The sequence below is a fragment of the Zootoca vivipara genome, chromosome 7 (genome assembly GCF_965207765.1).
Source record: "Zootoca vivipara chromosome 7, rZooViv2.hap1.1, whole genome shotgun sequence".
Taxonomy (NCBI): domain Eukaryota; kingdom Metazoa; phylum Chordata; class Lepidosauria; order Squamata; family Lacertidae; genus Zootoca; species Zootoca vivipara.
This window is the reverse complement of record NC_142590.1, coordinates 54474671-54482879: the sequence shown is the minus strand read 5'-3', so window position 1 is coordinate 54482879 and position 8209 is coordinate 54474671. Positions and strand designations below refer to the sequence as shown.

At 45.5% G+C, this 8209-nt stretch overlaps 2 non-coding genes across 2 annotated transcripts; one reads left to right on the top strand and one right to left on the bottom strand.

The window, feature by feature from the left end:
* The first annotated feature begins 6449 nt into the window (after positions 1-6449).
* On the top strand, positions 6450-6522 carry TRNAK-UUU (transfer RNA lysine (anticodon UUU)). The gene has a single exon. It is a non-coding gene; the product is annotated as a tRNA-Lys (tRNA).
* Positions 6523-6799: 277 nt separating this feature from the next.
* TRNAK-UUU (transfer RNA lysine (anticodon UUU)) lies at positions 6800-6872 on the bottom strand. The gene has a single exon. It is a non-coding gene; the product is annotated as a tRNA-Lys (tRNA).
* Positions 6873-8209: the final 1337 nt, after the last annotated feature.

Below are 8209 nucleotides of genomic sequence, written 5' to 3'. Positions count from 1 at the left end.
TTGTGTGTAAACTTTATCAGTTACCGTCTAGATAAGCAACACCTAGCTTTTGGGGTTCATTTGAACTGGGAACATTTATGTACACGGGCCCTCTATTACCGTGTGAGATGAAGTTAATAGTTTGCAATGTTAACAGTGGATTACATTGCAGGGTAAATTATCTAAACTAAATTAAATAAATTATCTAAGTAAATTATATTTTAGCATCGCCCCCTAACCCGCAGTTAGGGTTAGCCAGAGTGGGGTGTCAGGAGGCTCACTTCACCTGCAGCCTCAAAGGGACCCTCAAAATTAGGCACTTGTTAATTTTTATTTGAAAATTTTGTAACTTTGAATTGGTATAAGTAAAAAAAAAACCTGCTCCTTTTCCCTTATGGGGTACCCATGAGCCCATATAGAGTCCTTTTGTAGTTTCTCTATTGGTAGGAGAAAATAACAAACCAGAGAATATTGAGAAGCAAAGCAGCTAGTAAGCCTGTATTAATTGTTGCAACAGGGTGCTCCCCCACACGCAGGAAAGAGGAGGAGAACCCTGAGCCATGCATGCAAGCCCTTATATAGACATTTTAAATTTCCTGCCCTGGAGTCCAAGAACACCCCCGATACATCATACCTACATCACAGAAAAGGCAGTCTACAACAGAAATCTGAGTGCATTGTTTTTACCCTGTCTGCCCGGTTACCTGCCAATGGTCACTTGACCGGACCACCTGGGGAGCCTGGCCATTCTTTTGTAATGATAATACCTAATTCCTGAGCCAGGTCACAGGTTCACCCCACTCACACCTTAAATGTGCCCCCAAGGCAGGACCCCTGAGGACAGAGACAATGGGGAGGTTTCTGCATTTCCTTCGACCTTGTAGAGAAATATTTGAGGTGACTGAAAGAGTCAAAATGGCTCCAGGACTTTTCCTGTGGGTTTTGGACATGTGGTTTATATATTTACAGTATGTATGTTACAGAAATTACGGGGAGGGGCACATCTTTAAAGTTGTTAAATGTTACAAATATTATGCCTGAATATATACTTTCAACTTGACAGCTTAGGGAAGTTGTTGTTGTTGTTGTTTAGTCATTTAGTCGTGTACGACTCTTTGTGACCCTATGGACCAGAGCAAGCCAGGCACTCCTGTCTTCCACTGCTTCCCGCAGTTTGGTCAGACTCATGTTGGTGGCTTTGAGAACACTGTCCAACCATCTCGTCCTCTGTCATACCCTTCTCCTTGTGCCCTCCATCCTTCCCAACATCAGGGTCTTTTCCAGGGAGTCTTCTCTTCTCATGAGGTGGCCAAAATATTGGAGCCTCAGCTTCACGATCTGTCCTTCCAGTGAGCACTCAGGGCTGATTTCCTTCAGAATGGATAGGTTTGATCTTCTTGCAGTCCATGGGACTCTCAAGAGTCTCCTCCAGCACCATAGTTCAAAAGCCTCAATTCTGGACCATAAAGCCTTCTTTATGGTCCAGCTCTCACTTCCATACATCACTACTGGGAAAACATAGCTTTAACTATACGGACCTTTGTCGGCAAGGTGATGTCTCTGCTTTTTAAGATGCTGTCTAGGTTTGTCATTGCTTCTCTCTCAATAAGCAGGCGTCTTTTAATTTCGTGACTGCTGTCACCATCTGCAGTGATCATGGAACCCAAGAAAGTAAAATCTCTCACTGCCTCCATTTCTTCCCCTTCTATTTGCCAGGAGGTGATGGGACCAGTGGCCATGATCTTAGTTTTTTCGATGTTCACCTTCAGACCATATTTTGCACTCTCCTCTTTCACCCTCATTAAAAGATTCCTTAATTTCTCCTCACTTTCTGCCATCAAGGTTGTGTCATCAGCATATCTGAGGTTGTTGATATTTCTTCCAGAAATCTTAATTCCGGGGAAGTTACCTAGTTTTAAAAATCATAAAGTCAACTACTTTGCCAGTTTCCTCCATTCCAACGCTATTTGCCCTTGGAAAAGGGACTGTGGGAAGTGCCCAGAGGCAGGGCCGTCTTAGGCCTATCCAGCGCTGTGGTTCAAAGACCCCTCCGCTGCCGCCGCCGCCCCCCCCCCCGGTTTTCCAGAGTTGCTGTCCTTTTTACAGCGCTGCTGGCAGCTTTGTGGGGCTGGAGGAGGCGGGCAGCGGCTGGAGGGCAGCTCCTCCGGTGGGGAAGAGGGCGGGGGCACCGGGCACGGCACTGCTTCAGTGCAGTGGACGAGGGCAGTGAGTTGGTGCCGGGAGGCGCTGCGTCCAGCCTCCACCTCCTCCCAGGCGCCCTCCAGAACTCAGCGCGAACTTGGTGCCCTGGTGCCCCACGCCACTTGCCTCTATGAGCAAGACGCCCCTGCCCAGAGGTAACAATTGCTGAGCTGATTGTTGGCCAAGGAAAGCCTAATCCCATCACCAGACTTGCCTAGGGGTCCAGACATGCAAAGGAAGTTCTATTGTACTTTGGGTGGTGGGACTTCAGAGGTGTTTGCCTAGGCTAATCTTATACCTGGGTCATGCCCTGACATGTTATGCCTATGCTAATATCGGACCAAGGACTTATCTGGACATGTTTGCCCAAGGTTAAACTAGTGTAACCCCTGTCTGCCCCTCTCCTTTGGTGACACATCAGTGAGATAAAGATGATGTATCAATGATTCTGTGCGAACTGTATTCTGGGATGTGGTGGGAAGTTTTAAAAGTCAATGTCGCCCCATGCTCGGGGTTCACTTGCTGCTGTTTGAACCTGTTGCAATAAAGGATCTAAGTCTACTGACTGCTGTTTTGCTCCAAATTGCTTGGCTGGAATTTCCTTCTTTTACTAACCGCATGGACTCGCAGAGGACTTGCACCCTGACGAGCTGGGCTGTTGAGTAGTCTCTCAACCCAGAATTTTGCTTCGTACATTTATGAACATTTATTTTATATACACACACAGTGGTACCTCTACTTACGAATGTTTCTACTTATGAATGTTTCTACTTACGAACGGAGCTCCGTCTGCCATCTTGGATGTGGTTTAGATAGGATTTTTTCTACTTACGAATTTTTAGATAGGGTTGCTTCGACTTATGATACAAATTTTTTCGACTTACGAATGTGCGTTCGGAACGCATTAAATTCGTAAGTAGAGGTACCACTGTGATACATATATATATATATATATACATACATACATACATACATACACATATATATACCACTGTGATACATATATAATGTATGACCTTAAAACTCTTATAACAGTATTCACATCAGACACAAAAGTGACTTACTCAGCTAAGAGCTTAAAGTTTAAGCAAATAAGAAATGGCCTTCAAGTTCTATAATGCAGAAAGATCAGAAATCTTCTTCCTTGTCACATCCATCGACTTTTCTATCAACTTGCCAACTACTGTTTTCAATTTCGGAAAAACTCCTGGCTCCTGTATTAATCAAAAACGTGTGAAGAGAGTCCTGTTGGCCCATTAAAAAAATGCCAAAATGCACATTAGGGCAATACTTTTGTTTTAGGCCAACCAAAATATCACAGAACTGTACAAGGTTTTGAGTTCTGCAGAACTCTTCTCAGGCTAGATCAGCCTCTGCCTACCTGGTGCCTTCCACTTGGACTACAACTCCCATTAGCCCCAGCCAATACCCGCTGGGGGTTGGCTTCTATAGTCAACAATGCAATGCAATGGGTGGGAATAGGCCGACGTTGAAGCCATGGAATCTGGTCACAACCTTACTGTCAAGTGTGTGTGTGTGTGTGTGTGTGTGTGTGTGTGTGTGTGTGTGTGAAAAGTGGTGTACCAAGCTGCAAAGGAGGCATCAAGGGGGTAAAATATGGAGCGTGGCCATGCTTTTGTTATTCTAACTACTCAATTCCGGAATCTAGGTCCAAGGTGTCGGGCTCACCCCATTCACACCTTAAATGTGCCCTTAGGCAGGATCTGTGAGCAGAGAGACAATGGGGAGGTTTTTTCATTTCCTCCCTCCTTTCAAAGAGAAAGACCTTGTCATGGCTTCAGGACTGCCTTCTTGGACTGCTTCAGACATGTGGTTTATATATACAGTTATGAACATTTAATTTTTTATATATCACCTCAAAATTCTCACAACACTGGCGTTTGAAATGGGCTTTAGCCCACAGCAGCTAATTAGTGGCATTAAAAAAATGTGTTCTTGTTGTATGAGATGTCACAAGGCTGCCCCTACCGCATTGCAAGCTTACCACCAGCAAACAATGAGGCAGATCCATGCAGTGAGCAAAATAACCCTCGTGGCCCCGAGCCGCTGGTTACTGCAAACGACTAAGGCGTGGGATGAATTGGGAAGAGTGGACTTATTGCTAAATATAAAGAAGGACTTTGATGGACTTGCTGCCTTATTCCCTGAGACAACCTTGTTTTGGTCCACACTGCTCAAGAGGAGAGTGTGGCGCGATAGCTATAACCGTCTGGCTTTGGAGAAATCCAGGAAACTCTTGAATTGTGTGGTGGCACGCAAACTGTGTAACATGGGTGGCCATGTTATTGAGCACCCTGAAATTCGGTTCAGCAAGGCTGCTCTCTTTCGTGATGATGGCGTCCATATTTCCAATCAAGGAAATGACATCTGGCTAGCTGATATCACAAGAAGCATTAGGGCTTGGTTACAGCGGTGAGGGTATTGGCGGCGAGCCTCTTGGCTCGGGTGGCGGTTAGGCATTGGAATATGGAGTTGTCTGGTGTGTTGTCTGGACTGGTTGTGGCCATCATCCAACCCTCCTCTTATAGGGGTATCACCTTAAGGGATCCGGCGGTTGTGGATCCTGTCCGATGTCCTGCTGGGCATGGCACGACCCCCGGTGACACCAGGGGGAGCTTTCAGTTGTATTTGCATCAACAGGCTCCTCCCTCAGGGTGTTAACCTTATATGGCCCCCCGCTGAGCGGGATGGAGTCATGCTTGCTAGGGTGTCCAATGCCTAAGCCAATACCTCTCACTTGCTCTAACCAATAAAGTTGTGGCCTTATTTTACCCATTAACCCAAATCCATGTGTCACTGTGTCTTTATTTCTCGTGGGGGGCAGGTCCTCAAACCGCAAGTGCAGTTACAGGCTTGTCCACTTTTGAGCATTATTTGTTAACCCATTCAAATAAGACTGGAGTCGTTCACACCCACATGTATTTGAATCTGTATGTAAGTAGCAGCATTGCTCTGTCCCCTTGAAACCAGTGGATGTTCTTTTTTGCGTTTGTCACTACCTTCTAATCTGTTGATTCTATCATGCCAATTAAGTACCAACAGGGCATGAGCATAGAAAACCGCACACACACCATGCTTAAAAATAGATGTATCCTTGGCCAAGAAATATGCAAAAACACAGACAATTGTAAATTTGCTACCGCATTTTTTCTGCTTTTGTGCTGTTACGGAAATTACAGGGGGGGGGGCACGACATAAATTGCTTGGCTGGAATTTCCTTCTTTTGCTGACCCGCGGGGGACTGGTACCCTGACAAGCTGGGCTGTTGAGTAGTCTCTCAACCCAAAATTTTCCCTAACAGTGCAAATCTGTGGGCTCTATATATACCTATGCACCCGACCTTACTAGCATGCTGGAATGGAAAAGAAATGAAAGCAATTGTAAATTCTCAGCACACACTTTTTAATTTGACGTCCAATGTTATCTGGTGAAGAATTTTATTCTAATGTTGTTTACCTTTGCAGTTTCCTACTTTTCCAAATCTGAGGGGATGGGTGTGTGTGTGTGTGTGTGTGTGTGTGTGCAGGAATTTATGTTCAAGAACTCCCCAGACATAGTTACAAGCACAGCCAGAAAAGAAATAAAAGCCCTGGCAAACAAGGACAGGCATTGGAAAACGAAAGCTTAGAGCTCAGTCCCTATGCCTTCCGAGCTGAGATATTTCAGCTGGCTGCTGCACTTTTGGAAAGATTGAAGTGCCACGTTGCATTCATTATACAGTATTGTTCAGGGGGAGCCCTACGGTAGGCTGCAATACACCCCCTTACCTGGGAGTAAGTAGTACTGAACTCAATGGCATTTACTTCTAAGTAGTCAAGTTATAGGATTGCAGAGTTAAAGAATATTAGATATTTAATACGTGCCTTGCTTGTTTAAACAGTCACATGGGGGGACTGAAGTTGGGGAAACACTTTGCTAGTATCTTGTTATTTGCAAAAGGTTCGCCCCCCCCCCACGCTCGCTTTTTTAAAGTACGTATATAAATTGAAGCCTGGTTATTCCAATGTTTTTTACACTTTCCTTCATTACTCATGCAGAACCAGATATTTTTTTAAAAAACGAGGCAGGAAGGAAATATCACTGCAGCAAGAAATTAAAAAAGGGGAGAGCAAGTAGGCTAATCTGTACTTCTATACACATGAAGAAAGAATGCACATACTGTACAGTGTTCAAATACAGTACAGAGACAGGTTGCCAGGATGAACGAGGAAGACCATCTACAGTGTGGAAACAAAAGTTTGTAGAGCGCCCGGATAGCTCAGTCGGTAGAGCATCAGACTTTTAATCTGAGGGTCCAGGGTTCAAGTCCCTGTTCGGGCGAGTACGATTTTTAATAGAAAATGGCAAATAAAAAGTCTATCGAACTGCAAAGAGGTGGTTTTACTACCGGTAGGAAAAATTAAGTTACAGGATTCCTTTGCAATCTGTTTCGGGGTTTTCTTTTTAATGCACGTTGGAAGAGTAGCTTCTTGCCATGAGCTAGTCTCTAGCATAACACAGCGAAAAAAACTATTCAAGGGAAATCGGACTGCAGAAAGTTGTAAGAACCATTTAAACAAAAAAATTAATGAATTTTTTTAAATAAAAAAACGGAATCCGCCCGAACAGGGACTTGAACCCTGGACCCTCAGATTAAAAGTCTGATGCTCTACCGACTGAGCTATCCGGGCTCCGTGCTGAGTTTCTCCACTACGGCGCTAGAGAAAGCGAAGCTGCTGGAGTGTGCGCAATGTGTTAATTACCTTCATTGCCCTGCGATAACCAATCAGAGCAACGGAGGTTGGTATTTCCCCCGTAAACTCCTGCCACCATTTCCGCCTGCCAACCCTCGTTTCGGGAAACAACGTATCAGTTTTGCATTGACAAAGACACCCACAAACAGCTGCACACGGGGCGGAAGGTATATTAATTTGCACAGCGGCTCAGGGTTATTTTATATGCACACTGGTTGGCAGGGAGCAAAATAAATAAATAAGTCAGTATTTGCGCAGGCGCAGCCTAGGAACCTCGGTTTGCAGCATGCATGCAAGAACTGTTGCTGCATCAGCTCCCCTAGTTTTGCTTTGCTAGCGGGCGACGCTTCCCCTTCCCTCCCTTGGAACCCATAAAGACAAAAAGGTTCCCCAGTTGGCAAAGAGACGCGCAGAAGGCCAACGTTCCACCCGAGCCTCCACTTCCGGATCGGGAGGGAAGCCGCCATGTGCGGGGCAACAGTGAAAAGAGCGAATCCTCATTGCTCACCAGTCCCGCTCCGCCAAACTGGGCAGCGTTAGAGACCTTCCTTTCGCCTTAGTCGAGTACCCTATATAGGCATTCGACTTCCAACGGCCCAATTTCTTGATCCTGTCTGTAGGGAGGCCTAAATGTGCCACAGAGGTGGCAGCCCCTATCCTGAAAGAATGGGGGGCATATTCTTTTGCAGGAAACCCGCATGCGTTAATTGCCATACGTAGGACACACGTGAATTGGTGCCTCATCAGCCGGGAACCATCCTCGTGAATGAATAGTGGGCCGGAGCCAGCAGGTCTCAAATACAAATAACGCCTAGTGTCCTTTACGGGACAGGGACCTTGATGCTTGGAAGCTGCTAATTTTAACCAGGCACCCTTGCCACACTGATCTGTTTTTGAACTCCGAATATGCACTAACAGTCCAGAGCTGGATAGCTGAATGTCATTTAAAAGAAGGCCACGGTAACCACTGTCTGAATGTTTTTCCACCACTATCTCCCCAACCCTGAGGGCACTGAAGAAGGAGATGGCGCAGGCTGCTGAGAACAAACGCGCTTCATATTTCGACCAACAGATAGACCTCAAATTTTTGCGTACTAAGCAGAGGATGTCATAAGTTATCGGCCTCCGCCCTTCGACTTTTGTGGGCTGGAGCCTGCCCCAACCCTCAACTGCCCTGTGCACAATGAAATCCACACAAGGGTCCAGAGAAAATATTGATTTACTGAAAAATGTGATAGCTGCTGAATGAATTTTTAAAGTTTTAGCTTGGCATT